At 36.3% G+C, this 12,996-nt stretch overlaps 1 protein-coding gene across 8 annotated transcripts in view; it reads left to right on the top strand.

The window, feature by feature from the left end:
* Window positions 1–12,996, top strand: part of syt1a (synaptotagmin Ia) — a 231,555-nt gene that overhangs the window by 84,679 nt on the left and 133,880 nt on the right. For 4 of the 8 annotated variants that reach the window (XM_077234217.1, XM_077234213.1, XM_077234211.1 and 1 more), the window contains one exon: window positions 5,188–5,243. The exons of 1 other annotated variant lie outside the window; for it this stretch is intronic. The gene's annotated coding sequence lies outside the window, so the exon portion shown is untranslated. The remainder of the gene's footprint in view (window positions 1–5,187; window positions 5,244–12,996) is intronic. 3 more of the 8 variants (XM_077234212.1, XM_077234214.1, XM_077234220.1) reach the window with 1 other exon arrangement.

The following is a 12,996-nucleotide window of genomic DNA, read 5'->3' as shown; positions in this document are numbered from 1 at the left end:
TATTGGGTCGCCCTGTATTCCTTTTAGAGAGAGCTTTTGGAGAATGTGGGGTAGTTTTTTTCCCAGCTTTTCAGAAATAACATCCAACCCAATTGTTTCTAATGCAGGGCTTTTTCTGTGCAGAAAAACACATTTAAAATACACATCCCTTCTAATTATTCATGATCATTATTCTCTTATAAATTTCCCTCAACTACCGAGTCCCGAACCAGCTTGTCTGTATAGCTGAGCAGACATGGCTTCTGGGTTATTATGTGGCTTTAAGGCAAAGATGAGAAGAGTTTATGGATTATGCATGAAGTACAGTCTGTGTTTAAGCGAAAGCAATCGTCAGCAAGAGCTTTGATCAGTTCTTAAAACCTTTTTAATTGCACTGCTGTCTTTTATTTATTTATTTTGTCTGATCAGTTTTATTTATTTTATTGTTGTCTATGGGTCTGTGACGTGATGCTCATAATTTATGTCTGATCTGTTAATTTATTATATATAATGTAATAAAACATTTATATATATATATATATATATAAATGTTTTAATACATTGATACATACATACGTAAAAGATACATGCATAAAGTCTAAAGTGTCATGGTGGTGCAACTGTGCAAAAATAAATAAATACATTAAAGTCAAGTCACCTTTATTTATATAGCACTTTATACAATACAAATTGTTTCAAAGCATCTTCATAGTAGTAAACAGGAACAGGATAACAGGATCTATGATGCTAACATGACAAATTCAAATTCTGTAAAGCAGCTATAAAAAGACGATAGTGTCGTTATTCAGCTCGAGTCAATTCAATTCAGTGAAAGTGTTGATACTGCTAAATTCATCAATTATAAAACAAATTCAATTCAGCTATAAAGCATCGCTTCGGTTCAGCTATTGAATGCAAGTCATACATCATTTTTAAATTAATTTTGTTATTTTGGTTTTGGGAGAGACAAAAATGTCAGGGTGATACAACCGTCCTGAAAAATGGCCTTATTAAACAAATTGAATTCTTGAAAAGAAAACATTAAACAGATGTGCATCTTAATCTTGTATTATTATTTCATCAAGAGAATAATACTGCTTTACAGCTTTTTCATATTTTAACATTAGCCTGCAAAATCAAAGTCATGGGGTCTAATATGCAGAAGAGAAACAAAACAAGGGACCCCTGTCCCCTGCTGACCCTCATGACTGTGTGTCAAGGTCAGTAAGTCTCCTAAAATATCAGATAATTTGTTATTCACTTATATTTATATTTACCTTGAATATTAAAATAAATAAAATATGTATTTATATTTTGTAACTTTTGTCCAATAATTATTTAGATGTACTCGCAGGCATTGAAGAAAAATGTTTTTATGTGATGGATACACCACCATGACATTTCAATTAAACTTTTTTTATTTCAAAATCAGATGAATCCAATATGGTTACGAAAAAACCCTAAATTTCTGAGAACTTGGTTACATGTGTTTTAATCCATATTTTTAAAGAGATGTTTCTTTGATCTTCATGTTTCTAAATGAAACCACAGTGTCAAAACTATGCCATGATAAAAGGAGTTTAACATTGTGTAATTATCAATAGTTTGAAAATTGTGCCTCTTATGTTGGAGGACATTTTTGAAAAGCCTGAACTTTTAGAGAGAGATCTTGTATTTAAATGATGTGGTGGGCTGAAAGTAATGCAGAATAAAATTATGGTCATGAAACTGCTTTTTAACAGGTGGCCTCCCATCTGTCCAATGTGCTTTTTACCGCTTTCTCTAATGAGCACTAGGTCACCTTGGCGCACCGATCCTTCATAAATTAAAGACTGTCTCTCCAATAAAAATTGGAATATGTGGCTATTCAGTCTAAGCTTCCACAGTACGGCCATTGTTTGTTTTTCTTGTTCAGTTTTACAGGGTTGGGTAAAATCAACAGGGGCTTCAATGCTAAATGTTGTGGCTTAGTCATTACCCTTTACTTACTGTAGCTGCCTTTACCGTGCGGTTTGAGCTTTAAAAGCGTTGGCTTTTGGCCTTTGTGACGCAAATTTGAAGTTGAGTCATAAGAGCGGATCACACAGTGTATCAGCGAGGGGTGGTGAATACGAAATGTCAAAGAAAGAAAGTCCTTGACGCAGAAAGTGTGGTATTGTCACCAATCTCTGTAGCAAAGTAGACACTTCATCGCAATGATGGGGTTGTTTCTTTTTGTAGGAAATCATGACTTAAGCCTAATTAATGACTCTATATCCAATGAAGTTAGGTATCATTAAAACTAATTTATTTCAGCAAAAATCTAAGAAAGAAAAAAAAAACAATGCATAAAACACTTTTGGTAACGCTTCCTTTTACAGTCCTGTTCCCCATTTACATACCATGTAGTTAATATAGTAATTACAATAACTGGGTAATAACTAAGTACTAACCCTGAACCTACCCCTAAACCTAACTTTAACCCATGTACTTACCTTATAATACCCATTATTTTTTTAGGTAAGTACACTGTAAGTACACGTAAGTTAACGCACTGTAAAATTAAGCATTATTACCCAGTACTTTCTTAGGTAAGTACACTGAAAGTACACATAAGTTAACATACTATAAAAGGAAGCGTTACCACACTTTTGTGATTAAGCTTGCAAATCTAAATCACACATTTTAGATTTAGCAGGAATGTGGCATTCTCCTTTTTATCTCTCTCCAGAAAAGACCTATGTAGATACGTTTTGATGCTTTGATTAAGTTCAGTGGTAGCCTCTGGTAATGTATTTAATTTGTACTTTAGTAAAGTCAGTTTTACTAGATTACATTGATTAAAAGTTTTTAAATTAACCAATTTTGAAGTGAAATAGATCCCGGACAGTATATTCATCACTATTAAGCAAGGCGGTGATATTTTAATTATTTATTTATTTCTATTAGATAGTTTATTGCTACATATGTAAGAACATATTAGGGCCACAAGGTATCTTTTTCACCTCTTCACATTATCAAAACAAAAGATGCATGTGAGAAGCATGTGCATGATCTTACACCAATTATGCTCATAACCTAACAATGTGCAGCTCAAATAAATGGATTAAACAGTGTTCTTATTAAGGAGTAGAGATTATACTGTTAAAACAAAAACTTTTCAACACACAGCAAGAGTGTATTCAGAGTGATTTGATTTTTGTTATGTGATTGTCCATTTATCTCATTAAGTAAATATTGTAATGTATTTTCCTGTCAACTGAGTGGTACTAATTGGATTTAATCCTCAAATGTATAGTATTTGACCGAATTTACACAAGAAATATTGAGGTGAAAATTGTCTGTTCGAGAAGGGCGTTGATAGATTTGGCAAGCGTGCAGCTCTGCTTTATTAATTGAATACTCCAGTAGGTAGTCAGCGGTGTATGATAAATCATACTAAATGGGGGTAAATTGTCTAGAATTAGTGTCTGCGTGTTTATCACTTGAGTCTCAAAATGCTTTCTGTAAGATCAATAATGAAGAGTGACGTCAACTGCAACTGGGGGCAAAGTGAGTGTTGGGGAATCTAGGGATTTAATACACTGCGAGCACTGCAGTCATGTAAATTATGCAATTATTGTAAGTATTGTGTAAGAAATTTCACATTCTAGCACATTATAGCCGAGATCAGGTGAATTTTGTGCATATCTGGGTTGTTAAAGAAACTGTACAAACAAAAAGCATATTTTATACAAATAGTTTCGAGATATTATTTGATATATAATTTATATATCTATGTTGTGTTTTTAATATGCTGACAAACCATGTGCAAATTCATCAGTCAACACCATTGCTGAGTATTTTTTCCTTAAAACTGCAGTGAACCATAACAAGTAACCAATCTTGTCCATGTGCGGTGTGGTGCTTTCCTCCACTGATTTTCTATGATGTTCAAACCGTTTCTAAGGATGATGATTTTTAGATGGTGAACAGGAACATGGTTCATGTAACATTAGCAACACATTAGCTGTTTGATAACCTAATTACTGTTTTGTGTCCGACGTAGAGAGCAATACATAAAACGCATTACCATTCTGATGCATTGACGACTTTCTCGTTTTATATACTCTTATTATATTCCTTCTCTTTATATATATATATATATATATATATATATATATCGTTTTTTCTTTTAAAACTATACATTTAATGTGCCCTTATTAGAGGCCACGTTTAAATCTTTTGTTAAGCTTTGCCAACATTTATCCAAATGTAATTGTCCAAATTTGTCCCACATAAATAAGCAGATACATTAAATGTAGCATTTCACATATATTCACATGCACATGTTTCTGCTTGTGTTATCGCTATAGATAAAGTTGCTTTCTAAATTAATAAAAGTAAATATAAATACAACTTTTTATACGTGTAAATACATTTGTTTATTTATACGCACATGTATACATTTATAAATATGAATACTATATAAATACATATTATAAAAATAATAATGCATTTAAGTTTGATATCTGTGTATGTGGCCTGTGTTATAGGTTGGTTTTAACTAAGCTTTTCTTTTACTTTTCCTTGAATATTTTCAGTTTTGGACCACAAGACTGTGCACTTTATAATTAACAGAATATTAAATTGCCATTAACTCTCCAGAGCTCAAACCTACTTCTCCTTCATATTTAATTTAAGGTGACTTCCTAGGCACAGGTCTTCACGTGGACAGTCAGACATTGTAATTCAATTCTACAATGAACAGTCTGTTTTATTTAGAACTGTGCTAATTAATGAACATTAGACCGGCACACTGTACAGCTCTGCCTTCAGGCTACTTTAAAGCTGTTATCCAAAACATCTTTCATTTAATAGTCATTCATCTCTGTTGGGAATTATTTTCTGCCTTATGTCACTGAAAATGCATTGTTGTATACTAATACTAATGTACTTGCTGAGAGTTTGAGTCAATTGAGATGACTGTCAAAACTAGCCCGCTTGAATTTCCCCCTGTATAGTTTGATAAACCTCTAGGTCCGTAGTTGTGCCTTGGCCTGCTTTGCAACCTGATCATTTCCTGTTTTTCCATACGCATTAAAGCAAATGGCAGCATCCTTTGGGTCCATTGCTTGACACCCTCAAGACTTTATGCACTGCCCTGAGGCCGAGATGATAATGTGTGGTGGAGATGGCCATCTATGAGCCAGTGTTGTGCTAATGTGATCTTTTCTCCTCTTCTTCCAGTGAACACAAAGGAAAAGCCCGAGAAGAAAAGGAAGAGACGGCTGCGGTTTCTGTAGGTACTGTGCTTTTTGTTCTCGAGAATCTTATCAGCAGTAGTATAGTGTTGTTCATGTCACACTTTGAAGATAAACAATGCAATTGTACTGTAGATCTTTTAGAAACTGCAGTTATTCTGCGAATTTAAGATAAAACTATACCTTGAACTTAGTCTATAACATTTTATCTGATATCACCAATCCATCAATCACAGTGCAGAATTCAAAGTGCTTATAGCATCTCTCTCTCTCTTATAGATATCTCTCTCTTTTTCCTCAACACTGTAGACACTTTTGTGTGTGAATTTACTCTTTTACTTGCTACAAGTTGCCATACTAAGCAGTTTATAGTAGTAGCTGTACTATTTATTTTAGGTAAATAATTATAAGCAGCATTGTTCTATAAAATCATAATGATCTGTGTGTACCTACAAAATTACAGATTAAAAGCAGTAATATGATGTCTGGAGTAATGTGCTGGGACTATGGTTTCCAGCATGCACTGCAACTTGAATGATTGATTGATTGATTGATTGATTGATTGATTGATTGATTGATTGATTGATTGATTGATTGATTGATTGACTGACTTTTTATTTTGGGGAGGGGGTTACTGTTGTTGCTTTTGTTTTAACAGTATTTTTGTTATTTTTGTCTAAAAGTATGTTCATGGTTGAATGCTCATCACTATAGTTGACTCCTATTTGTTCCTAGTTTGTTCCCATTGTTTTCATATTTTTCAATTGAAATAATTGCTTACAAACTAGTAGAAGACTATAGTAAAAGGAAACCTCGTATCGCCAAAAAGACTACTTTTCATGAAAAAAACCCTGTATTTTTTAATTAATCATATTTAAATAATTAAACACTGCATTGTCAAAGTTGATATTGTGGCTTTATATATAGTCGAACACTTGCATGTGTCCTTATATTATTAACATATTACCAAAATCAAGCTTCAAATTACAAGTTACAAGGTTTTTGACCAGCGAATTTCAGAGAAAATTGGACATGCATGTTTTGTCCGTCAGTAGAACGGCCTCATCTGAGGCAGTAAGTGCATCAGTTTAGGTTCATCAACTTGCAAGTTATAAAGTTTACTGTAGCTATATGTCAGTCAGAATCTCATGTGATTAAAAACAAAGCTGCTACATACAGGCATATTTAACTCTTTCCCCACCAGCATTGTTGAATATTTTCACAAAAGTTTAATTTCCTCAGAATATTTTGTTGTAGAAATATCTGAACATGCAATATATCAGAAGAAAGAACAGAGCCTCTGCTTTTAAGCAACAACAACAAAAAAAGTTTTATTCTAGCTGTATGCTTTCCATTTATATCAACACTTGAATCTGAGTAAGTTTCATAAAAAAGCAGCATTCATATTTTCTGAGAAAATATTTTATTTTTCAAAGACTGTCTGGATCGGATTCAGAACTATGATCAAAACATAGATGGAGTAGATTGAGTCCATCAACACCCCTACTGCTTGCACGGCATTATACCTCGTCCTGGGTCGACATTTCATTCAGTAAAATTAGAGAGAAAGACTGGAGCCTGTAGGAAATATAATGGACTGATTAAACATAAAAATAATTCTTATGAATTTTCTTAATGACAGTCAGAAAATGACTTAAGCATTTTTAATATGATGCATTTCTGTTAAATACAGTCCATCCATCTTTCTAATACCATCATCTTGATTTCCAACTGATTCATCTAAGGGTCTGACTCCAGTTTACAATCAGAGGTGTTAGGGATGACTGAAGCAACTAGTAATTAATGCTTCCTCTGCTACTTTGCTGAGGTGTGCGTGTCCCTCGCCCTCTCATGATGAATGGAGCTGCTGGACCCTGTCCCAGCTGTCATCTGTGATTGATGCACTGTGCTTGTCTTCGTCCAGGTTTCTTGCGCTCGGTACCTCCCTTTCCCCATCCGGTCTTCAGCCTCATCCTATTAGCCACAGTATTAATCACCACCAGTGCTGCTAATTGCTTTATAATCCCACCCCTGAGCCATACAATGTGTTGAGAGAAGTCACCTCTGAATCCCATCACTTTCCCAGTCGTATCCGTATCTCTGTCTCTGCCATGCTTGTTTTTGATAGCAGTGTATTACCCACGATTCCCGTCCTTCCCTAATCCTCTCCCGATTTCCTCGACAGATAATCTAACGAGTCACTCGCCGTAAAACTTCAACGCTGCACCCATGCTGATGTAAGTGACAAAGGGCTTGGCCGGATTTGTCAGGAAGGCCATTTGTAAGATAGGACACAAGCTGATGTTGACCTCAAGTACTAAGACTAAGCCATTTTGCTCTTTCCTAAGAGGAAAATCTCAATCGGATTTCAGTTTATACCGTACTACTAATTAGTCTGGGTAAGGATTTTTCAATACGTTCCTAAGGGCCCACCCACACTGCATGTTTCAGGGGTCTGACTAATCTAACACACCCAGTTTAGTTCATATAGTCAAGAGGACCTCCATAGAGGGACTAATGAGCTGAATCAGGTGTGCTGAATATTGGCAATGTCCGAAATGTGTGGGTTCGAGCTTGAGAAACCCTGGTCTAGGTCATTGAAGCATTTTCATAGAACCTGAGGGGGTATTTGACGTTCACGCTCCATTCCAGATGTGGCTTTGGGTAACTGTACCGTCATGAGAGAAGACACAGTACATTGAGCATGGAAATGGAGGATTATGGCGAATAACCTCAAGCTTGAGCGATTGGCTCAACCAGGCAACCCCGCAGTCACGCTTTGATATTTTTATTTATTGCCTCCCTCAGCGATAGATGACATATTTTCTCTTTCTGAGAGACAGCAAGCATAAATTCTCTACAAAGCGAAGGCACCTCGTTGGCCGCTCCTTGACGACGGGATAGATTGACAAGCCACTCAAGCGGCCCTCGCTAATCAGAACTCCCATGCGGAGAGCAAAACCCCAGGAAACTCATTTAAAGTTGTCGGACATATTGATATGCAAAGCACATCACCGTCAATAGAGAACAATCTTGAGAAATATGAGAAAAATGAATCCATCTGTAAAAATAATCAACAAACACTGGCCTCCTCAGCCTGTCTTTCATCTGTCTATAGCCAGACATCCGATTACGGATCAAAATAATTGGTTGATGTGAGATCCAATAATGGAGGGGAAGACCATTCTGGGAATATTTGGATATTTGGAGCTTTTACAGTGCTGTTAGCAGGCTACGTCTCACCCTCAGTGCTATAACAAGGCGTGCATCATCCTTCTCTGGAGTGCATTAGGGGCACTTTGTGCAGGCTTTTAGTACCCCCATTCCACAAGCAACTCTCTTCCCTCTTTTTACTCGTGCTCCCTCTCTTTTGCCACACTTTAAACAGCATATTACCATCGCTAGCCCGTCTCCCTCATTTTCTCCACAGATAAGGCTTCTTTTTTTTCAGGCCTGTTCCTAACAGCAGAGGCTATGCCCAATGTTCCTCTTTTAATCCATCACATTATACTATTTCATTTCTTCTCTAATTCGTTAATCAGCGAAGCGCCCAAGCTGATATGACCACAGTTATACCAGAAGCAATTTCACATCTCCGGTTCGTCTCTCGATTTCTGCCTGGCGAATTCTCAGATTGTTCCTTTAATAACCTTGTCATGGATGTATCACAGCTTTTGGCACATGACTCACATTAATGCGTCGGTCCATTAAGAGGAAATTAAGGGACTGAGTTTTGCATAGGACTGTCTTATCAACAGCTGACAGATGGACATGTCAGAGAGACATGCCAAGGGGTATATGGATGCAGCAGTGCATGCAGGATAGGTAATCATGTTGTGTTGACCTCCAATAAGAAATGAGACGTGAAACGCTGCAACTATAAGTGGAATTATTAACAGGAAAACGTATTAGATGTTTATGATGTCTTAACTAGTAGAAAGATGACAAACTTTAAATAATAGTGTACTATGAAGCATGGTTTATACCCAAGAAGTTAAAGGGGGCTTTGGTAAGTCTTCCACTAATGGCAGATTGCCTGATGGTTTTAGTAACCATCTGGAGTTTCTAGTGCACTCTACATCTAAGATTACAAAGTGGTCAGCCTACTGACGGAAGTGTGAGTAACGAACTTGTTTAGTGAATCCTATAACATATTACTATTGCACAAGAATATTACAGACATATCCCTGTGCCACACTAACCTACATATACATTGCAGCACAATTATATAATATAATAATAATATTATTAACAATAATAATAATAATATATTCTATAAAATGTTATATTTATTATGGAAAGTAATGTAATGAAAGTAAAGTGTGGCACAAAGTTAATTGTAGACCCTGCTTGCACAGATATCTATTCTGTGGTTTAATTATTCTCATCCCATTTTCTTTTTATGCCTGATCTCATGTTATTGTACAATAGAGCAGTGATGATGTTAGTGTCAGGGACACATTTTACATCCATTTATAATTAGAACAGGAACCTAACATGGCTGTTCAGACAGATGCTAACAGTATCACTTTCATGCCAATTTCTCCATGGTAACAGAGACATGTGACACAGTTATTCCGCCGCCTGTCAGTGAAGTGGAGCCAGCAGGGGGGCTTAGAGAATGTCCAAAGGTCTCACGTTCACTCAGTCATGCCACTGACTGCAGGTCAGCTGATCTCCTGCCTTTACATGCTCTTTTTGCTCCATTTCTATTGGGTTAAAGGGAAAGGCCAATGGCAGAGTGGACATTTTTAGATCCAGCCCATGAGCTGCTAGGCACGTTCATCCATATGTCTCTTCTAAAATATGATGTTTACTGGAGAGAGACCAACTGAGGCTTTGGGAAGCTTGGCATTAGATGACACACACATACTCACGCCCACCACTCTCAGTCATTACCCAAATCAGAGACTAGGATTTCCCATGATTCTCTGTCAGTGCTGTTTAAAGGAAACAGGGGAAAGCAGTGGTCACAAATTTGAGCTAGACCTCTGAAAGAGAAAAACAAACACTGCAAATTACCCATGGGAAAGCAAGAGTCCACTACAATCTGCTAGACATCAAGACAATATACTCTACTGCATGCCCACAAAATAAGTATTCTCAGGCCAAATAAAGGTGAGTGGCACCTTGACTATCAGCATATGAAAGCTCCTCCATTCGAAAACGAGATGGAATGGAATTTATCCTGAGCTACACACGCAATGGCATTTTGCCACTTAAACGAAATTAAGACTAATAGGGCAGGCTATTCACATTCCTTCAATTATAGAATGCCCACTGGTGCTGATTATTTAGACAGGGTGGATAAATCAAAAAAGCACATATACTTTGATTCCAATTAGAATTGGTGAGCTGGAGTCGGCAGAATTGGTAATTTGAGGAGCCTTAAAGTACCCATGAAATCAAAATTTAAGTTTTTGACTTTTAGTATGAATATTTTAGCCTTAGTGTGCTCCAAAACAATGACAAAATTCGCATTTAGAAGATTTATCCGTTCAAAACTCAGTCTCTCCAGTCTCTCACTTCTGCCAATATGGATCAACGATTTTCTGTCCAATCAAATGCTCTATAGAATCTAAAGCATCCCATTATGGAATCCCCAGCACTATAAATAGACGCTGAAGCGGTGGCTGTAATTGGTCACTTGTTCACACAATTCACACCATTCACTATTTTCTAAATTGTGAATGGCACATAATGCACTATAGAGGGGTTAGGGAATGATTCAGACAGTGTAAATATGCTTTCCATTCGGCGAATTAAGTCCGGTTTCTTAAATCGCACGAACCGGTCCAGAGACGCGATAGCACAGAGTGGATCATATGCGTGTTGCCGCAGAACACAAAACATATCGGACCCATTTGAATTCTTCACAGAATGCTCTATTTTAAAGCGATGTGAAGGAGATTAGAAGGATAAACGGTTAGACCGACTCGGCATTAGAAACAGCACTGACGAGTAGAAGAGATAACACCAAAGCCATACACCAACATAAATTACACACTTTTCAAACTACACATTCTCAGCATGATTATGTTCACTGTTTTGCTTAAGTAACATTTTCATATTAAATCTATAAAATCTATACTTGATATGTCCAGCCCTGTCTTCCTGTTTCAGTGGAAATTACATCAACACGCTGAATAACGCTGTGCATTTAAAGGCATTTCAGTGGGCCTTTAAGACCTCATCGACCTAACTCTAGCTGCAAGTTGTTTTCATCCTCTCCAATGCTCTGTTGCTGCTCCACTGTGACTTGGTCACAATGAATGCCAACCAGCCCCCAGGGGCTTTGAAGTCAGATGCTTGCATTGATCTCCAGAGCTGCCCATCATCTCAGCGGCACTGCAGAGTGCTGTCCATTCCAAACATACCTGAATCCCAGCATATTCTATTTTTTTGTTCAATGAAATTGTAGCCATACAGAAGGGCACTGCATACTAACACGCAACATATTTATGCAAGCTGTCTATGTCAATGATTGTCTCTGCTGTGAGTCAACACAGCTTGCATTTTGATGGATGCAGAAATATGTTGCTCTGGATATGTTTTGCATCCAACTCATCTACTGATAAGTTTGGGCTGCAGCTAGTATCATTGAACTGGCAAATTAAAGGTTTTGATCGCTGTTAATTTCATGCCAACTTTTTGGTTGGCTTATTAATGCATTACTTATACAATTCTACAATATTTTATGAAATGGCCAGCTGTTGCCTCCCATAACGGAATTTTAAGTAATGGCCTTTCCCCTATAATCTAACCCTGGAACAGTACTGCAAAATTGTTAGATTTTTAACCATCTTTGTCTTGTTTTCCAATAAATATTTCAAAACATCTACAGTAAGTAGTGTTATATTTTTCAGGGAACAAAGACAATTAGCTAGAAGTCAAATCTGTGAAAAATTAGCTGCAAATTGTGCATTTGTGTGACGTAAATAGTAAAAAAAAAAAAATTATATATATTGTGAGTTATGACAACCCGATCTCATAAGAAAGCATAACTACTAAACAAGTTGGTGATTTCGTATAAATTCGTACAATGTGAATCTTATAAAAACATGATTTTAAGGTCTTAGCCTAACCCCACCTCTAAATCTAACCATCAATAGGGTGCAGATCATACAAAAATGCACTAATGAGATTACAAATACACTAATACAAATTATCCATCAATTCGTTAAAAAGTTAAATTGTTACACATTGCTATCAGACTGTATTGGATATGAAGTCATTTTTGAGAAATAAAGTTGTAATTGTGGGATATTAAGTCGCAATTACAAAAATGAATTGAATATGCATTTCAAATTATGACATAAATTTGTCTAGATTATAAAGTCAATTACAATAAATTAAGTATTGTATTTATCTAGGTGGAAATGGGTTTCAATTCCACTTATGTTCAAACTGCACTCATTCATGGCTTATATTGAAAATACATTCTTTAATTTTGCTTCTCAAAATCTTTTATCTTGTTTTAAGGATGTTTAGATATTTTACTGATTAACACGACAAAGATTCTAATAAAGAATATCATTTTTTTTTATCTAAAATTTTCGGACATAACCTATCTTGAGATGTCTATGTATTGGTCTGCTCTCTTATGTAATGCATATGATCTCTCACTATTTCACTTTCAAAGAGGCTTACCACTATTTTTACTTCTGTCACACCTGTAAAGTCGTAGCTCTCATCTTCTCCAAGGCAGTTGCAGAAAGCGTTCAAGAGCAAAAAAAAGGGGGGGGGTAAAAAGAAGGGAGGACTAGAGGAGGGAACCAACCCACGCAGTGAGCTG

The sequence above is a fragment of the Siphateles boraxobius genome, unplaced genomic scaffold, assembly GCF_051911475.1.
Source record: "Siphateles boraxobius isolate OS27281-9 unplaced genomic scaffold, OSU_SipBor_1 19, whole genome shotgun sequence".
Classification (NCBI taxonomy): Eukaryota; Metazoa; Chordata; class Actinopteri; order Cypriniformes; family Leuciscidae; genus Siphateles; species Siphateles boraxobius.
The sequence above is the reverse complement of the archived record's forward strand: the minus strand, read 5'-3'. Positions and strand labels throughout refer to the sequence as shown.